Below are 21350 nucleotides of genomic sequence, written 5' to 3' on the forward strand. Positions count from 1 at the left end.
GACTGTATATGTAATTAGGATACAATCTTTAGTTTTCTGGCTTCTCTTTGACCCGGAATTAAAACACCACACACCTTTTTTATTTTAGGGTTTTGCTACTAAATACTGTGTGAAACAGAGAAGGGAACAAAAACGATGGACATGGGAGTGTTGAAAGCTTTAAGAAGTCTCTAACGGCTCTCATAATTGTTACTCTTGTCCTTTCCTAGCCTGCAAAACGGGGCTCCTTTTCCTGCCTTCTTCATGGACTCTTCGTTGCGTTATCCTGATGAAGCCTCTGCGTGGTGTCATCTGCATTTTTAAAAACTGAGGGGCATAGGGCTGACACCAACACTCTCTGCCCCGTTCTTCACTGGGACAATTCTCACCCCATGGGACCCTCTTTCTAGGTAGATTTCCTGGAGATTCAGGGATGAGAAAACAGGTGAAAACTCAGAGGGCATTTTGTTTCCCTCTTGATGCCTTTAGGCAGCCTCTGCACCAGCCTTCAGTCTCCACGTGCTCCAGGCTGACATAAGTGGGAATTAGGTGATCATCTGTCCTTTTAGCACTATCGAAATTTCTAATTACCTGGGAGCTCATGACAGACATCTTTCTGATCACGAAGACAGACATTTTTGTTCTCTCCAGGGATGATTTCAGTTCCTTTCCCTGGTCCAAGGCTCACCTTCTCTCGTCACCCTGCCTTGGAGTCTCTCTGTGTTCCAGAAATGCTGAGTGGGTAACGGTTTCCCGGCTTCCTCCTTCAGTCACACAAATAGCTCCTAAAGCTCTATTTCGGGTGGTAAGGAAGACAAGGGGCAGGTATGCCTGCAAGTTCCTCACCTAGAGCTCCTGCAACTCCCTCTTCAATGACCACCTCACAGCGGACACTTACCACTATTTTTACACAATGAATGTAGTCTCATTTCATAGGGATGCATCTGGTTGTGTGGCCGGAATATGAATGTTTCTGGCCCCATTCATGCATTGCAAGTCCCATATCTATTTCCCGAGAGCACCTGCCCAGGGGAGTGGGCAGCAAACGCTCTAGGTGTGAGATGTTCTGTGTTGTTCTCCACATCTTGCTTTTTTAAAATTCTGCTGAGCCTGATTACTAAGTACTGTGTGCAGTTTGTATTTACTTTACACATGCCCTCAAATTCCTGAAGGAATTATCCTTTTAATAAATACGACATAGAACAAAACAGTCGAATGGTGCTCTAGAAGAGAGCTAGGGAAGAGAGATGTACCGACACATATTTTCTCTGCGAGACACATCCTCTTCCTAAAAGATGATAGATGTTTCTGTAAGTCTAGCCAGAAATCAATAGGAAATTATAATAGTAATGATACTAGCAGTTTGGAGCACCAGAAGTTAAAATTGAGGGATAAATTTCTCAACTCATGATAATAGAAGTTAATTGAGAAATATACAATCAATATAGATTCAAAATGTGATCAATAAGAACTTGTAGTAGTATATGTATATTAGAAGAAATAACCTAATTTGAAAATGTAAAGTGCCTTTTATTTTAAGATCCATACAATTTTGAAAAGTTTCACCAGAACACCAGATATTTGTACTGTTAGTCTTCTTAATCAAGGTAGCAGCTATTTCAGGTTTCCATTCTAGTGAACAAGAATTTTTTTCTCTACCAGTAAGTCTTCTTTTTTCATAGATAAATAATTTGAAAACTTCAATCAATTCTGGCTTTTGTCTTTATATTTAGTGAGACAATAAAGTGCTATATTAAAAACCATACAATTTTTTAAATTGTGGTAAAATACACACAACATAAAAATTACCTTTTTAGCCATTTTTATATGTACAGTCAGTAGCGTTAAGTATATTCACATTGATATGCAACCAATCTGTAGAACTTTCTCATTTTGTAAAACCGAAACTCTATACCCATTAAACAACTTGCCTTCTCCCCTTCCCCCGACGCCCTGGCTGCCACCATTCTACTTTGTAAAAAAAATTTTTATTGAAATATAGTTGATTTACAGTTTTGTGTTAGTTTCTGGTGTACAGCAAAGTGATTCAGATATATATACATATTCATATATATATATATTCTTTTTAGGTTATTTTCCATTATAGGTTATTACAAGATACTGAGTATACAGTATACTGTGCTATACAGTAGGTTCTTGTTGGTAATCTATTTTATATATTGTAGTATGTATATTTTAATCCAAAACTCCTAATTTATCCCTCTCCCCCCTTTTCCCTTTGGTAATGTAAGTTTCTTTTCTATGTCTGTGAGTCTATTTCTGTTTTATAAATAAGTTCATTTGTATAATTTTTTTAGATTCCACATATAAGTGATATCATATGATATTTGTCTTTCTCTGACTGACTGACTTCACTTAGTGTGATAATCTCTAGGTCCATTCATGTTGCTGCAAATGGCTTTATTTCATTCCTTTTTATGGCGGAGTAATATTTCATTGTGAGTATACACACCACATCTTCTTTATCCATTCATCTGTCAATGGACATTTAGGTTGCCTCCATGTCTTGGCTATTGTAAATAGTGCTGCAGTGAACATTGGGGTGCATATATCTTTTCTTTTTCTTTTTTTTTAACATCTTTATTGGAGTATAATTGCTTTACAATTGTGTGTTAGTTTCTGCTGTATATCAAAGTGAATCAGCTATACGAATACATATATCCCCTTATCTCCTCCCTCTTGCGTCTCCCTCCCGCCCTGCCTATCCCACCCCTCTAGGTGGACACAAAGCACCGAGCTGATCTCCCTGTGCTATGCAGCTGCTTCCCACTAGCTATCTATTTTACATTTGGTAGTGTATATATGCCACTCTCTCACTTCATCCCAGCTGACCCTTCCGCCTCCCCGTGTCCTCAAGTTCATCCTCTATGTCTGCATCTGAAGGACCTAAGGGCAAGACAGGCATGTATCTTTTCAAATTATAGTTTTCTCTGGGTATATGCCCAGGAGTAGGGTCGCTGGATGAAATGGTAACTCTATTTTTAGTTTTTTAAGTAACCTCCATACTGCTTTCCATAGTGGCTGCACCAATTTACATTCTCACCAGCAGTGTGGGAACCAGGAGGGTTCCCTTTTCTCCACACCCTCTCCAGCATTTTTTATTTGTAGACTTTTCATGATGGCCAGTCTGACTGGTGTAACCATTCTACTTTCTGTCTATATGAGTTTGACTATTCTCTCTACCTCATGTAAGTGGAATCATACAGTTCAAGTAGTTAAATTCATAAACTATAAACAGTGTTTTATGATAAACCAGATCTTATAACCACAGTATAACCCAAATCATGTAAACTCATTTCGTTTAGCTAAGTTGGTACATGAAAACTCCGTAAAATAGAAATTTACCTGGATTTTACCATGAACTTCTGAAACGGAGGTGTCTTGAAATGAAGTTTTAAAGAAACTTTAAGAAACTCTAATGAGGAAAATAAGAAGAGAAAAAAAAATGAATTTTCATTGTGAAAATGGCAAGGTAAAACAACTCCAGACAAGGTAAACATCTTTGATGCTCAAATAGCTTCCACAGTTAATGTTGATTTCCCGATGTTAATTTCTTAGTTTTGACAAACGTATCATGATGACATAATATGTTGACACTGGGGGAAACTGGGGAAACAAAACTCTATACTATCTTTGCAACTTTTCTGTATTTAAAATTAATTAAAGTAAAATGCTTATTTAAAAAAATTTTTTTAATTAAAAAAAAATCTCCCTGCAAAATTTATGTATTATATAGGTATGCAATTTTATTTTTTACACGCTATATGTATTGTTTTCCCATGCCCATTTTAGGAAGTTTGAAGAATATCCAGAGTAGAAAGAAGTGGAAAGGTTACCCATAACCTATAATCTCTCCCAAAGAGAACCACTAGGAATAGTGAATTACTTTCATGTAGTTGGTTCTCTTTTCACACATATGTTTTGGTTTACCTAATTTTGATTCCATTGAGTATTACTCTTTCTTTTTGTTGTTACTGTACAAATAATATATGCTCATAGTAAAATGCAATTAAAAAGCAGGAGCTACAGATGAACAAAAGACGAAAATAAAAATCACCTAAAAAAAGTAAAATAAAATAAAATACCTTCCACTGAACACTTGTTCCAAAACAACTCCCATGAAAAAAATAAGCTTCTATAACCCATAAAAGGTCTAGAAAGCTGCATGATACTTATCTCTTGTGGAACTTTGAATAGCATATTAATGTACTAAAAGTTTTGAGAAGTTCTGAACATTGTTTCTTGTGTTGGGCCCCAGTGTTTCCCAAACTTATTTGACTAAAGAATCCTTTTCTCTCCCCCATGAAACTTATAAACACCATGAAGGAAGAAGCCTGGCCTCTAAAACATGAGACAGAAGCATCGGTTATATCTCAGCCCTTGAAAGGCTGTTTTTAGACTTGGCGTCTGGATTTGACACTCAACCACCCTTCTTCCCTCCACGTTTTCAATTACTTCTGGACAGAGGTTGCTGTATGCTCCATAAATGCTGTCATTCAGACACGCCTTACTGTAAATGTCAAGGTGATTAAACTTTCATTTGAAAGAATGGTAAAGCAAGTCTGACAATACATACTTTTCTTAGCTTGGGGTTTAAGATGATGGCATAAATCCCAGGGGGGCAGATCTGCGATCCTCTAGGCTAAAATGAAAACTGTTTAGCTATTATGCCTCCACTCTATGTGAGCTATAAGCCCATCTCCCATGATGAGAACAAACGGGTTAGCTGCAAACTGTGTTTAAAGTACTAGAATAAGAACAGCCAGGACAGGTAAATGAGAACATTTCTATGCACATGGAACGTTAATATTGCATTGAAAATCTGAGCCTGTGTGGAATGTATGTAGAGATACTAACAATGATTCCCTGGAAAAGGCTACATAAAATAGAAGATGAATCATTGTTACTACACAAAAGCCTCTGAAATTATGCACAGAACCTAAGTGGTAAAAGCTTAGGTAATAACTAGGAAATGACCGATTTTTTCCACTGGAGATATTTTGTTCATTGAAATAATTAACAGCCTTGAAATAAGGCTGTAGAGACAATTTAAACACCTTATGAGGCTGTCATTATGATCCATTTACAGTGACAGCAATTTCTCTCTGAATATTTGACAATGTATAAATTAACTCCTTCCTTATGATATATTTCCCCCCAATTATGACTGGATATTTGTACACAAGTCTTACCTCTTACACTGAATTTAAGCTCCTTGAGGGCGGCAGTGATATTTAAATCAATTTGGTATATATATCAGAACCTGGCAACCTGGCCCAGTATACAATAGAATTTTAATACATTAAATTAAATTGTATAACTGTGCCATTTCAGTGTGTAGTCAACATTTTCTAGAGAAAGAGCCCTATTTGCTCACTGCCTATCACTGAAGAAGGTCCAAAGACTAAATCCTTCTCTCATTTGAAAGAAGTGATGCTCTCCACACATTAAGGGCTCAGTACATATTTGGTGCTCTTGATTTGATCTGATTCCCTAAAGAAGAGAAAGCATTAAAACATGTGAATTCATCCATGAGGAAGTAGAAGAAAAAGACAGGAAGAAAAGAGATGGTATATTTGGGTAAAATGCACTGATTCATTAAATCCTAAAGTTAGAATGTTTCTTGCATTTCTCAGCATCAGATATGTCATAAAATCAAAGTGAAATTCCTTCTCGCTACTCAGATGTTTTACTGGCTCTTCATGTTTGACTGTCCAGTGACAGTAACTCTTTGGTAGGCACACAGTAACAAGCCCTCCAGTATTAAGAATTGCTACTTCTGACAAGAGGTGTCTTCCACTGTCTTTGCCTAGGAGGGGTGCCTGGCACAGAGCACACTCCAAAGTTTTGTTTAATGAATGAATGAAAAAACCAACACTTTGTATTTGTTTAATGTTGGAACATTACTGGCACACACACTATTTACTTGTATTTAATTCGTTCATTTTCTTGTTTGGAAAATATCTTAGGCGTAATAGCAATTGCCAGACAGTAGATATTAACTATTCAAAGAAAATTAGTCATAGTTCTTACACTCCAAGGATACAAAATCCATTGGGGAAAGTATCATAGCCAAGGGAAATCAGATTTTTCAAGAAAACTGTCAAAAATGGGTTATGCATGAACAAATATTAGAAATGGCAGTTGTTGTAAATAGACCTCTGAATCCTCACAACCATCCTGTTAGTTTGGCAGACCAAGGTCCCCAGAAATTGGGTGACTTGCCTGTGATCTTGGAATTAAAATACAGACAACTGAGATTGGAACTTGGGCGTTTTCTCCAGTAGGACAGTCCTCACTCTGGTCCCTTGGGCGAATCAAGTGTGGGGACTGTTCCTTTTTTGCTTTGGGCAAATTCAGGTTGGAGGTTAGCTCAGATCCAAGAGTGCTTTGAGATGCAAAATGCTGGAATGTTCATAGAGGGAATGCCTGTAATGAAAAGCAAGAGAGCAAAAGGTGGGCCTTGGAATTGAAGGACAAAGCAAAACCACTGAGGGAGTGGTTTCCTGGATTGTAGAGGAGCATGGCGCAGAACATCAGGGGAAGAGGTCGGTGGTCTGGAGGCTGACACACAGACTCCTGCACCTCAGACTAAATGACCCTTGTGCGCGCATGAGAGACTGGGGAAGGGGCAGGGGATAAAATGATCAATTGTAAGCGTTGCAGGAAGGGGGACCCCTTCCAGGGCCCGAGAGTGGGCTCCGGTCCAATCCACTTGGAAATGGATTGTCCGAGGAGACACACGTACTGACAAAGCAAAAGACTTTATTGGGAAGGGGGGCGCCCGGGCAGAGAGCAGGGGGGTGAGGGGACCCCGGAGGACGGCTCTGCCACGTGGCTCGCAGTCTCAGGGTTATGGCGGTGAGGTTCGTTTTCCAGGTTGTCTCTGGCCAGTCATCTTGCTTGGCCCGCATTTGGTCTGACTCAGGGTCCTTCCTGGTGGTGCACGCATCTCTCAGCCAAGATGGATTCCAGCGTGAAGGATTCTGAGAGGTTGGCAGGACATATTATGGGCTGGCATCTCCTCCCTCATTTTGGCCCCACCCGAATTCTTCCTGGCTGGCAGTAACTTGTCAGTTCCCAGTTCCTTATCCGGACCTCTTGCTGTGAGATAACTGCAAGCAGTTATTATCCTGCCTGGCCAGGGCAGGCGGTTTCAGTCCATGGTTCCCTAACATAACAATAGCAAAGAAACACAATTTTGTCTGCGTGGCCTTGGACAGTATCTGTTTGTGCAGAGAGACCTTTCTCTAAGAACTTCTTCCTGACCTCCACTCAAGCCCCATTCAAAGCAGAATATGGTGAAAAAAAAAAAAAAACTATTGAAGATAAGCATTGGAAATTCCTGACAGAGGTCATAAAAACCAATCTTGAGTATGTTCAAGTGCCCATCAGTTATTTGGGGGATGCCTATATTGGAGAAACTTCCCTGTAAAGCAAAAAGCACTTATCCTCCATTTTGCAGCTGGTTTAATAAAATTTAAAATACTTTATGACATAAAATATATCTGAGCAATAAATGTTAATAAAAATATTTAGCATTTTCAATTTATTTTTCATTCTCTCTCCCAGCCCTTCCTGCCAGCCTCAATAAAGAACCTAATAAATATGGCAGCTTAAAATTTTCTAATTGATATGATTTCTTAGGCCTGATAAGGAGAGTTTACCTAATTGAATTGACATTGATGTTGTATAACTAAGTTTATGCTGAGTAAATTTGGTTTTTCTTTAGTTCTGTAAGTTACCATAACACTCAGCTCTCAGTATATGGTATTTTATTTTGCATTAAATTAATATAAATTATTTTAATGTGTACTATAAGGCTATTACATATATGTTAGCAAATAAAAAATAAATACTCAATAAAATTCTTCGTATGAACAGAATATCCATAGGGTACCGGAAGTATGAACGCTCATGCTCAAAGTATTCAAACCGTTTGTCACACTTTGCATAATCTAAAAGCAAAACAAATGGAAAACAAAGCCAAAATTAAACAAAGTCATATAATATGAATCTTAGATCTTATAGAAGCCACAGCGAAAATCATTGAACTTCTGGGAAGTCCTAATATCCTACATATGTTTGAATTCTTACTTTGTTTGAAAGTGATTTTTTTGGGGGGTCTGGGGATCTGAACTAAGCTTTACTGAGGGTGGATTCTGCCGTGACCCATCTGTGAAAATTAGCCATACGCTGCTGCACAGATAGAATCTACTTAACCCAAGAAAAATAAAGTTAAAATAGTAATGGTTAAATACTAAAGCAAACATAATTTTGCTTATTCAACAGAAAATGAACTGGAAATCTGAATAAAAGTCATACGTTATAAAAGTAGTGAAATGTTTAGTCAACACAACTAATTCTTATTAAAATTGGTTTGGTTATTTAAATATTTCTTTAAAAAACTAGGCCAGTAGGTCCTATCTACCAATTCAAGGGTAGTTCAGACCATTGATTGGACTGATTTATTAAGATTAAAAATGCTGCTTTCCCCTGATGAACAAATGCTTATTGCACTGACATAGTCAGATCAATATGGTGAATTTCTTGCCATGTCAAGAACCAGAAACAATGAAGCAATGAGATAATATAAAAAACACCCCGGACTGGGGGGTCTTGGCCTACTCTACCATGTCTTCTTTCAGCCTAGGAATATGCTTAAAATTTCTAGATAGAAAATGCTCTGACTCCTGTCGTGTCCTGTTCTAGGTACTGCCATATCATTCTCTTTTTCATGCTTTGTTCATTTGCTAGGGCTGCCATAATGAAATACCACAGACTGGGTGGTGTCAACAACAGACATTTATTTTCTCACAGTTCTGGAAACTGGAAAGTCAAGATCCAGATGTGGACAGGTTTTGTTTCTTGTGAGGCCTCTCTCCTTGCCTCGCGGATGCCTGCCTACTTGCTGTGTCTTTCCGTGGTTGTCTCTGTGTGTGTGTCTGTGTCCTAATCTCTTGTAAGGACACCAGTCCTATTGGATTAGGGCCTTCCGCAATGACCTCATTTAATCCTAATTACCTACTTAGAAAGCCTGTCTCCAAATATAGTCACTTCTGAGGTACTAAGGATTGCGACTTCAACTTATGAATTTTGGGGGGACACAATTTTGCCCATAACACACTCAAGTATTTTTTTTTGTAAACTTCCTTTTATAAAAAAATTTTGGGGGGTATAATTGACATGTAACATATTAGTTTCAGGTGTAGAGTATAATGATTCCATATTTGTGTATCTTGTAAAATGATCACAATAAGTTTAGTTAACATCCATCATCATCCATAGATACAAAATTATTTTTCTCTGATGAGAACTTTAAAGATCTACTCTCTTAGCAACTTTCAAATATGCAATACAGTATTATTAACTATAGTCACCATGCTGCACACCCTCATGACTTAAGTTATAACTGGAAGCTTGTACCTCTGGACCCCTTTCACCCATCCCCCTGCCTCTCATCCCCTGACTCTGGCAACCACCAATCTGTTCTCTCAATAAGCTCAGTTTCGTTTTTTTAGATTCCACATATAAGTGAGATTCTAGTATTTGTCTTTCTCTGACTTATTTCATTTAGCTGAATGCCCTTTAGATCCATCCATGTTGTCACAAATGGCAAGATTTTGTTCTTTTTTTATGGCTGAATAATATTCCATTGTGCACATTTTCTTTATCCATTCATCCACTGATGCACATTTAGGTTGTTTCCATGTCTTGGGTATTGTAAATAATGGTGCAGTGAACATGGGGGTGCATATATATCTTTTTGAATTAGTGTTTTTGTTTTCTTCAGATAAATTCCCAGAAGAATTGCTGAATCATATGATGGTTCTACTTTTAATTTTTTGAGAAACCTCCATACTGTTTGCCATAGTGGCTGCGCCAATTTACATCCCCACCAAGAGTATATTAGGGTTCCCTTTTCTTTACATCCTCACCAACCTTTGTTATTTCTTGTCTTTTTGATAATAACCATTTTAACAGGTGTGAGGTGATATCTCATTGTGGCTTTTATTTGCATTTCCCTGATTGATGAGGTCGACCATCTTGTCATGTAACCATTGGCCATCTTTGGAAAAATCTTTTCTTTGGAAAAATGTCTACTCAGATACTCTGCCCATCTTTTAGTTGAATTGTTTGGGTTTTTGCTGTTGAGTTGTATGAGTTCTTTATATATCTTGGATATTATCCTCTTATCAGATATATAATTTGCAAATATTTTCTCCCATTCTGTAGATTGTCTTTTCATTTTGTTAATGGTTTCCTTCACTGTGCAGAAGCTTTTTAGTTGATGTAGTCCCACTTATTTATTTTTGCTTTTGTTGCCAAATCCAAAAACTTATCACCAAGACCAATGTCAAGGAACTTATCACCTATCACTTGTCTAGGAGTTTTATGGTTTCAGATCTTACATTCAAATCTTTAATCCATTTTGAGTTGTTCTTTGTGTAAGGTAGAGTCCAATTTCATTCTATTACATGTGGCTGTCCAGTTTTCCCAATACCATTTGTTGAAGAGGCTGTCTTTTCCCATTGTATATTCTTGGCTACTTTGTCATAAATTAATTGACCATATATGCATAGGTTTATTTCTGGACTCTCTATTCTGTTCCATTGATCTATGTGTCTGTTTTCATGCCAGTGCCACACTGTTTTGATTCCTATAGCTTTGTAATATGTTTTGAAATCAGGGAGTGTAATGGTTCCAGCTTTGTTCTTTCTCATGATTGCTTTGGCTATTCACACTCAAGTATTTTTCAAAATTCCTCCTATAGGCATAGGTGTAGGCTGCAGCAGAAGTGTCAAGCCCACTGTGACAAATGGTGGGGGGCTGGACCTTGTTGTGTATGGATCCTGTGGTCCCACCAGTGCTCAATCTCAGATGTTCCACTGTCATCCAACAGCAAATTGCTGCTCAACCTGCCCATCCTATGACTTGGCAGATAGTGAGTCTCCTATTGAGGCTTACTGTAAATTCTATGTGGTATCATTTCCCAATGCAGACATTTCCAGTACTTGAGGGCCTGCCAGATCTCACACCCCAAGCAACAGGGCTGTGTTGGGGAGATGCTTACTCCAGTCCCCGCTCAGAGCCGGCAGGCTTCCACCCTGCCTGGTAAATGAGTCAAGGCAGTATTTATTCCCAAATACTAAATATGTTGCTTCCAAAACCTTTTGAGGCCTACCAAGAATTTTGCTTCTTTCCTAGTGGGAAGGACAAATAAGAATTAGTCTTTACTTTGGAGGAGATAGTCTGGCATGACCCAGACCACTGTACCCCCCAAACTTTCCTGATGTGACAGGCTCTCGAGTCTTTGGAAGGTATATTTCTCAAGGTGGGGTAGGGGGTGGTAATTATCTTCCAAAAAGGGGAAGTGGGTCACTTCTGTAGGCCCCGTGGGTTCAGGGGCGTCTGGGATTTCAAGGTTCTCAAGTTCATTTACCCAGATCTGGGGAGATCTCAGAGTCTCAGTCCTTGCCTATTAGGGTCCTGGCCTTGGCATAGGGCATTTGCTGGAGCTAAGAATTCAACTTTCTCTGAAACTTTTTGAATCTTTCAATTAAGTCCTGGGCTTGGTCCTCCTCTATGACCGCCCTATGGCTGTAGGAAGTTAGGGTTTATTAAATGCGAGGCCTGCAGCGTTCGTAGTTTGCCTTGAATTGGTGCTGAATCTTGCCGAGCCTGTCGGTAACTCTGACAAATCAGTGGCACCTGGAAACAGCCACCAATGCCACAGTCTATTAGTTACCATTTCCTCCAGGCATCTCAAGCAGCAAATGTATTCCTCTATCCAGTACATACCTTCCTACTGGTACCCATCCCAGTTTACCATCAATGAAAGTTTTAATAACTGCACCCCTAAAGCACCTCAGGGATTCTACCACCAGTGATGAGGTCCTGTGTGCCAGCTGGTGGGTGAATAATCCATCTCCAGAATCCCATTTTAGAGTCCACTTTCTAGGACCACTGCTAGGACCCATTATCTTAGGTTTGGAAACAGATGCTAAGACAGAATTGCATGCAGGTTTTTTGGGAAATGTCTTGGGAGGTACACCTGTAGGGAAGTGAGGACAGTGACCCCAGGCACAGAGAAAAGCTGACCTGCCATGTGATTGCAGTTGAGGCTCAGTGACTCCTGCAGAAACCTTAGGAGTAGTGATGGGTGTCAAGTACACACGTACAAGACAAGGCCAAAGGCCAAAGCCTGAGATTCTGCCAGTAAACATGCAATGAGCTACTTTTAGATTTAGACAAGTTACTACTTATCTAGACAGCAAAAGGAAGAGAAAGTCAAAGGTGCCATTCCCCATGGTCTGCATCCCACACACCAGAAAGGATGATACTGAAAGGAAAAGAGACAGATGACTGACACAGGAGCCATGGGACACACAGTTGCTGAGGGGCCAGTGCTAGCCTGCAGCACAGCAGTTGTGTCTGCATGTCTTCTGTTAAGGGGCAGGGGACAGAAAGCCCCATACCTCATGATAACCTACGAGGCAATAAGAAACTAACTCGTGACAGTCTCCTGGGGAAGTGGGGAATCAAGTAGGAGATGGCCTCATAGTAGCCCTTTAGAGTTCCTCCCAGGCTCTGGAGTTCTGAGAGGATCACAATTCATTTCTCCAAGACTCAGATAAGCTGCAGTTTAAACGGTAACTACAGACTGTCCCCAACTTATGACGGTTCAACGTACATTTTTTTGACTTTCTGATGGTGTGAAAGTGATATGCATTCAGTAGAAACCATACTTCAGACTTTGTATTTTGATCTTTTCCTGGGCTAGTAAGATGATTTCTCGTGACGCTGGGCGGGGGCAGCGTGATGGGGCTCTCCGTCAGCCACGCGATCAGGAGGATAGACAACCGATACGCTGACAACCATTCTCTCTGTTTTTCACGTTCAGTACAGTATTCAATACATTACATGAGATAGTCAACACTTCTTTATAAAATAGGCTTTGCGCTAGATGATTTTGCCCAACTCTAGGCTAATGTAAGTGTTCTGAGCACATTTAAGGTAGGCAAGGCTAAGCTACCATGTTAGGTCGGTTGCATATACTAAATGCATTTTCAACTTACGATACTTTCAACTTGCAGTGGGTTATCAGGATGTACCCACGTTGTAAGTCAAAGAGGATCTGTATATGGAATGTGCCAGGTCACCAGAATGCCATGGCACAGCCATCTCCTGCAGATGACCCTCCAGAGTTGTCCCAAATTGAGAGAGGAGGGCTAGGTCATTTTCTCTCTGCATCAGCTCCCCCTGGTTGGGGCTGTAGCCTTGGGTGAGGCAGTTTCTCATCACAGCTGTGAACCATCAGCAGCCCATGTTCCCAGCAGCTGGAGAATGGGTGCTTAGGATGTAAAGAGTAGATATGAGCAGAGCATCTTGGTATCCCCTACGCTTGTCAATGTTATATTATTTTGAGTCGCACTGAATTACTGATTGTATCAAGGTACATTCACCTACAAGTGAGAGAAAAACTTACAGCCTTAAAGGATAAGAACGTTTATTCTTAACATGAAAAGAAATCCAGAGAAGGGCAGCCCCACAATTAGTTTGGTGGTTCAACAGTCACCCAAGGCCCAGGCACTTTTCATCTTTCTGTTCCACTGTCGTGAGATGTTAGCTTTCGTGCTCACATATGTAACCTCATGGTCATAGGATAGACACTCCACCTCCAGAAATCAAGTCCTTATCTAATTGTGTCTAAAACATAAAAGGTAGAAAGGAAGCAACAGAGATTTTTCTTCATATGAATCTCTATGGAGGGAAAAGAAAATCTTTCCCAGAAGCTCCCATCAGACTTTCTTTATGGTTTATCAGCCAGAACTGGGTCACATGGGCATTGCTAGATGAACCACTGGAGAAGAGAAACACGGTTGCCCTGATTGCCTTAGATCAATCATGATTCACCTCCTGGAGCTTGATACATGGCTACCACCCCCAAAATCAAGGTTCTGTTAGCAAAGGAAGAAGAGGGAAATATCTGGTTTGGGGGTATGCAAACCACCAGTGTCTGCCAAGTTCACTGCAAAAAGAGCCATCAAAAGCGTTTAGAGCTCTGAAGATAACAAATACAAATAAGGACCCTTATTTCCTTGCCACCTTCTCCAAAACTTTCAGGGCCTACTGAAAGCGTTTATATTTGAATTTGTAGGCTTAGTGGAACCAATAAGATGTAGGAAAGAAAGATGTGTCTGTAAGCTAAAGAAAAGAAAGGAGAAATATCCAATCAAAACAGAGTTCTGTCCTTTGTACCCATGGGTATACATGCATACTTGTGTTCATGCTTATATACTCAGTTTCTAGAAGAAGCATAGAATTGCATTGTAGATGCCTTTGTTGTTGAAAAGATTGACAAATCAAAGTTCATTTAAAATGAAAGAAAATAACTCAGAAAGGAGCTCAAGTGGTAAATTCAGCAAACTGGGGTATTTTTCTCTATTGTTTTAAAAAATCCTTATTTATGGAATAATAGAGGACTCAACACTTGAAAAAATACAGTTTTTGTAATAATTGTTAAGATGTATGAACTTGACTTGTCACCTCCAGAATATAAGAAACAAAATATGACATTGTAAAAAGCACACATCAAACTCTGTAGTAATAACTAAGGCTAAATGCAATACAAAGATAATGAAGACCTCCTATACTAAACTCCAGCAGAGTCAATGCGCTCTGGGTAAACTGCATTTTCCCCTTCATTATCTTTTCTCTGCTTTGGAATTCACCCTGGTGCTCTCTGCCTCCAGAAAGTCCCATTGAATGAGCTCCTGAAAATAGAATTAAATAAGAACTTATATGAGAGGCTTGATCATTAAGTATAGGGCACAGTAAAGCTGGAGCAGGGGGTCCCCAAAGACCACCTCCAGGTTTGGTGACTGGCTAGAATAAATCACAGGACTCAGCATATAGTTGTCTTATGGCTGTGATTAATGACAGCAAAAAGATACAAAGCCAAATAAGCGAAGGGAAAAAGGCACATGGGGCAAAGTCTGGAGGAAACCAGCTGCAAGCTTCCAAGAGTCTTCTCCCAGCAGAGACACACAGGACATGCTTAATTACTCCAGCAAAAAGATGTAGAAACAAGAGAAGCTTGTGAGAGACTCAATGCCCAGTGTATTTATTGGACACTGGTCATGTAGGCACCCTCTGCCTAGCACATACCAAAATCCAGACTCCCAGAAAGAAAACCAGTGTTCACCGTGAACGACATTGTTTGTACAAACAGTTTAGCTACTTTAAACCACCCTTATCAGTTAGGAAATGATGGAAACACTCCCCAAATCCAAAGTCCCAAATGCCAGCCAAGAGCCAACTTGCAAGCATGCCTTTCGAAGGACAGCGGTCTCAGACCTGCTGTGTTAACGGTCTTCTGAACAGTTACAAAAGCAGACGCCTGCCCCGTGGAGGCTGGCTGGCTGGGCGGCTGCTATTTCTCCTCTGAATTTATCACATTATAAAGAATCACACATAAAAGACCTCAATGGGGTCCTTTCAAACCTACCATTTTGCTTGCTATTTTTGTCCGTAAATTTCACACTTTATCCAGCACCTATTTTGTTGAATAAATAAATGAATGCTGCTTTCTTTCCTTCCCCTCCCCTTTTTGCCTGGCAGAAACAGGACCAGAGCTTTCCTGAGAAAACCATATTGAAACTCACAGAGGGTTAATGTAGTAACAGCCGTCACACAGGAGAACACGCACAGTGTGATTGTAAAGCTGCAGTCCGGCGTGTCTGGTAAACTGACTTTAGGGTCATCCCCCAGAGAGAGATTCCCATCCTGGCCTGGGCAGTGGCCCCATCCCCAGAATTACTGTGAGGGCAGAGACTGTGTGTCCCAAAGGAGGAGAGCTCATCTGGCCACTCAATTACATACCGGTTGCTTAGATTCTAATGTCTGCTTGAAAAGTCTCTCTCGTTATTTATAGGTAGACGTATCCAGTCGTCCAAGTTGAGCTCCATAGGACACAAATGATGTGTCTTTTCAGGGGACAAATGGAGAAAACTTCCCTGTTTTATACCTGGACTCTTTGAAGAAATCAGATGTGAATTCAACTCCTTCTAAAGTCACATGTGTTAAAAACGATTTATTTTTTGGCGTTTATTTCCTTGTGTTAAGAAGAAAACTTCCTGTTTGTTGTTCTGTCAAAGGCCTCTGACAGAAGCAGTCCCAGCAAGTGGCTGTCTCTTCTCCTTGCTCCCCTGGACGCTGTTCCCCCTCAACTGCTGGCACAGTTGTTCCCCAGAGCTTCATGCATTACTTGGCCAAATGCTGCCGCTTGAACTTGACAGCAGAAAGTGGTCCTTAGGGTGTATAAGTAAAAAGAGCTTCCAATGTTTTCATGTCTTCTTCAGTCAAAGCTGTAAATATGTCATCTGACAGCCATTTTATTTATTTCCTTTGTGCCAGGTGAAGTAAAGAAGCTGCAACAACACAAAGGGGCTCATTTGGTGCAAGAGGCCTGGGGACTTTGTGCTTAAGTCACTTGGGCTTTTACTTAGGTTTCTAAAGGCTCCATTTCTCTTTCTATCCTCAGCGTCATCTGTTAGAATAACAAAGCCTCTCCCCCACCATTTCTTGCTTACTTATCTTAAAATAAATGAGCAAAGGTCTTGCATGATTTCTTAGTTTTCTGGAATCAGCAGCCTTGCTCAGCAGCCAGTGTGAGCAGGCAGGCAGGCAGGCAGGCAGATGAGCACTATTTTATGCACAAAGGAAAGTAAGACCGTGTCCTGGAAAGTAGGGGGCAGGGTGAACTTTGCCTTGAGCTACACAGTCACCTATTTATTCTCGCTCCTTCCCTTCCGACGGGCCTCTCCACCCCTCTCTCTCACCCTTCCCCAAAGAAAACACAGACCCCTCTCTGTGGAATACGTACAGATGCTGATCAAAACGTGTTAATTGTGTTTCTGCAGTTTGTTCTCGCTGTGATGCTTTGTCTGCCAACTGAATCAAGGGTGATCTGCTTTGGGGAGTTTTATATGTTCACCTTCTCCCATCTTAACTATTTGAAGAGTTTCTTAACTCTTCTTCTTCCTTTCCATCCTCCAACCAGCTCTGATAATATTGCACAAAAATTTTAGTGGTTTCCCACTGCCCTCAGAATAGGCCCAAGTACCTTAGTCTACTGTTGAGCACCACCCACTTTGTCATTTATTTATGTATTATTTATTTATTTTTATCTCACACTTGATTCGTTCATTCATGGTTGGCATATACAGGGATTCAACAGAATTTTTGGATTGTCTATTTTGTTTTGAGTAATAGACCCAGCAGATAGGAAAAGAAAAGAAAAAGACATTTTTCTTGTCCTGAAAAGACTTATAGTCAAGTAGGGGAGGCGGTCCTCGTGGAGTTTAATAAGTGCTATGATAGAGGGATACACATGATACACATGATACAGTGCGTTCAGTCATCAGCAGTGATTTAATTGAACAAATATTTATCAGACACCTGAGATGATGCAAGTAATGGGCAAACACACAAAAGATCTAAATCAAAGAGGAGAATCTCAGAAAGTTTCTCAGAGAGGCTAACATTTCAGTTCAGTCCTTTGGGACTTCCTGGGCACCCAAGCCCTCTGCTGGTTGTCATCCAAATCCTGCTTGCAGAATGCACAGCACGCTTGCCATTCACTCCATTTCCTCATCTGGAATACATTCTTGTTTTAAAATACCCCTGATCTGGCTCTAAATGTCCCTCTTTATCTGCCATGATTGCCCCAGGCCAGCAGGACTCCATTACCTTTTTGAATTCCTACAGCTCACTGTGCTTTTCTCATAGCACAACTTTTAAGTTATTTTAAGTGAACATCCAAGGTAATAAAAACCATTTAAATTATACAGAGACTTGTATAATAAAAAGTGGAAGACTATCTTTACCCTGAATCTGTATCCCATTCCTGTCTCCAGAAGGAGAACCTATTGGTAATTTGTTGGGCATCCACCCGGAGCTCTCTCTTGGCATTTATACATGTGTGCACATGTGTGCACAGACACACACGTAATAGAGGTTAATGATTTTCATAAATGAAAGCACACTCTGTATTGTTTTGGAATTACATGTGAAGATTATATGTGGACAATTGTTCATGTCAGAACATAAAAGTAGAATTTGTTCTTTTCCATGGAATGCTTCTTTTCTGACATACCATTGTTAAAAACAAATGTCATGTACATTTAAATATGGTAGATACATTTAAATATTTAGATATATTTAAATATATGTCTGCCTATGTATGAGCACCACTATGGATAATTTACAGATGTGAAAGTCCTCCATCAAAGACTGTACATATTTAAAATGTCAGTAGATGCTGCCAAATTGTCCTTCAAACAGGCTCTCCCAGTTTAAACTCCCACAGAGAGCCCCCAGACCCTCTTACACACTGTCTACCTTAGGCAACGAAAATGTAATTTTTCTTGGGGCAGGGACTCTGTTGTTTACATCTTAGCATCCCTGGTGACTAGTGACACAGAGCAGTTCTTGACACATAATACAGATCTACTAAATATTTATGGAAACAAAGTGAACTTCATAGATGTAAAACACCAGGTTTCTCCTGGTGCAAGGAAGGAGGCTATCTGGTCTTTGTGGGAGATCTCAGATCTGTTCCCTGTAGATTAAATGCTCAGTTTTTTATCAACGCACAGCCTAGCTAGATGTGTTCTTACAATGAAGATCTTAGGTAAGGTCTTCTGAGGAGTTCATAGGAAGCTCTGAGAATAAAGTCCCCTGGACTGGGGCCAGGGAATAAATAATAAAAAGGGCTTGAGCTCTAGGGTCTCCCCGGGCACCATCAGAATGTAGCCAGCAGTCCCAAGTGGACAAGAAAACACGGGTCACAGGAACCTGCCAATTGAGACAGGAAGCCAGAACAGGAAATAGCAACTAACACCTAATTGCTTTAAAGAACGTACAACATATGTGCACTTTGTTAAGTCTGGGCTAAACCCCAATTCCATGATCTTTGGTCCTCTATTTACTCTTTTTGAAAGTGCTTCTGCTCTTCTGTAAAATGGAAAGGACAATCCTAATGGGTATTTTGAGAATTATAGATGATCAGGTGAAAGGAATTCGTACAATGTCAGCTACGTGGGAAGAGCCAGCTGGTCCCGAGTCCTGCCTTCCAGGGCATAGAAAATCCCCACCTCCACCGAGGACACAGGACCTGCTCAGGAATATTGTTCTGGAAGAACTACTTTTGGGTAGTTGTTTTTCCCATTTTATACATGTTTCAAAGCCATCTCCTCAGAAAAATAAGGCCAGAAACCCAGGTAACTAATTTTTGCTTCTCTGTTTTTATAGTTATTAGGTTCTTTTCAATAGTTAAGGACAAACTAGTCTTGACTCAAAAATCCCATATGAATGTCATGCCTGGAGCAATGAAAAGATGTAGCAATTGGGATGAACATAATGCCCATCTGCGTTCCAGATGGGGAGTCACCTATTAGGAGACTCTGTGACCGTGAACCATTTCTGAGCCTTCAGGAAGGGGGGGCCGTGAGCACTGAGAGCCTGCTTGGGTTCCCAGGTTCAGCCATTTCCAAGGGATCTAAACTGGCATGTGCAGAATGCCAAAGCAAGGGGTATGTGAATGTCACCAAAATGTTAACATGGTACCCTCTTTTGCTGTGTGTCACCTTTGTTCACGTTATTGCTTCCATCCTTTCTTCTCATTTCCATCTGGCAAAGTCCCCCCCTTTATCATTTAAGGTCCACTGCAAAGCCTTCTTATATGCTTCATAGCATCCTTCCTTGATGGCATGTTACATATTATGGTCTCCTGTTGATTTGTGTGTTCCCCTCCCCTCCCACCATGGACCATAAGCACCTCAGAGGCATCGTCTTCATATTTCACTCTCTCTTTCCCATGCCCTGAGCTTTTTACAAATGCCTTGTGCTAAGTACTTTTCCACTAATACATTTTTAAAAATGAATAAATGAAAAGAAGGAGAAATGTAGGCTCAGGAACAGCTGGTGGATTTGTGGCTAGTAATGGTTCTCCCAAAGACTTCTGAAGGTGCTCAAGACCCGCTTCTTGCTTAGGGTAATTCTCAGAAGTTAAACCATGACTCTCTTACACATAGAGAATGAACGTGTGTCAAGGGTTTTCCTCAAGTCTGTAATGAAGGATGGAACCAGCAAAATGGTAAAGCTGCTTCTAAGAAGATTTAAGGAATTGGTGGTTTTGTAGTCCTTTTAAGACAAGAAAGTTAGAATAAGATTGCTGTTTGCATACAAAACTGGTTACTGTTTTTGTTAGTTTTAACCTTTGGAATTTAATTTTCTGCCAGGTAGAAATCATTTGTATCTCTATGGGGCACAAATATACAAGTAAATGCAACTTCATGAGTGAACTCTTAATTAACAGTAAAAAGAAGCAAAGTTAAACAATGGTATATTTTCCTAGAAAATTAAGTAATCCATGGGTAGGTCTGATAAACATTGACTCAGGCTGCAATGAGAGGACATGCAGCCAGCCATCCCCTTGGCCTTGTTCATAGATTGTGGGTAATTTTTCTATCCCAGTGTTCAGCTCTCTTTACTCTGTGCTATCTTCCTGGAACAATTTCCTCCATACCTGTGACTTACCAATGATTCTTAAATTTATAACTTTAGTCTAGATCTTTCTTCTCAGTGCCAAACTTACTTATTAACCTCTCTCCTGACTAGCTGTGTGACTCTGGGAAGATCACTTAACCTCTCTGTACTTCTGTTTCCTCCTCTATAAAACGGGGTTCAAAACAGTACCAACCACACAGGGGTACTGTAAAGAGTATATGAATTCATATATACAAAGTGCTTTAAATATCACCTAATATGTTGATATGATATAAGTGCTTGCTGTTATTATTTTCAACATCTCTATTTGGATATCTCAGTGGTACCCAAACACTACATGTCTGAAGTCAAACTTATCCCATTCGCTCCCCAAACCTGCTCTACCTGCAATATTCCCTGCCATAATCAAGGGTACCACTATTCATATAGTTATAAAAATGAGAAACTAAGGGCCGTTCTTTATGTCTCTTCTCCTTAGTCTTCATATCTAAGCTATCAGTAAGTCCTGTCTACTGTATTCCTAAGTACCTCTCGAAACCATCCATTTCTCTCCATTCCTACTGCTGGCACGCTAGTCCAAATTGCTTTCATCTCTTGCCTGAATTCTGATAGTAGCCTCTTGAATGGTCTCCCCATCAACACTTTTCTTTTTAAATTATTTATTGATTTATTTTTGGCTGCATCCGGTCTTAATTGCAACATGCGGCATCTTTCCGTTTCGGGGTGCTGGCTTCTGTCTAGTTGTGGCCTGCAGGCTCCAGAGCATGTGGGCTCAG

The sequence above is a fragment of the Mesoplodon densirostris genome, chromosome 12, assembly GCF_025265405.1.
Source record: "Mesoplodon densirostris isolate mMesDen1 chromosome 12, mMesDen1 primary haplotype, whole genome shotgun sequence".
Taxonomy (NCBI): Eukaryota; Metazoa; Chordata; class Mammalia; order Artiodactyla; family Ziphiidae; genus Mesoplodon; species Mesoplodon densirostris.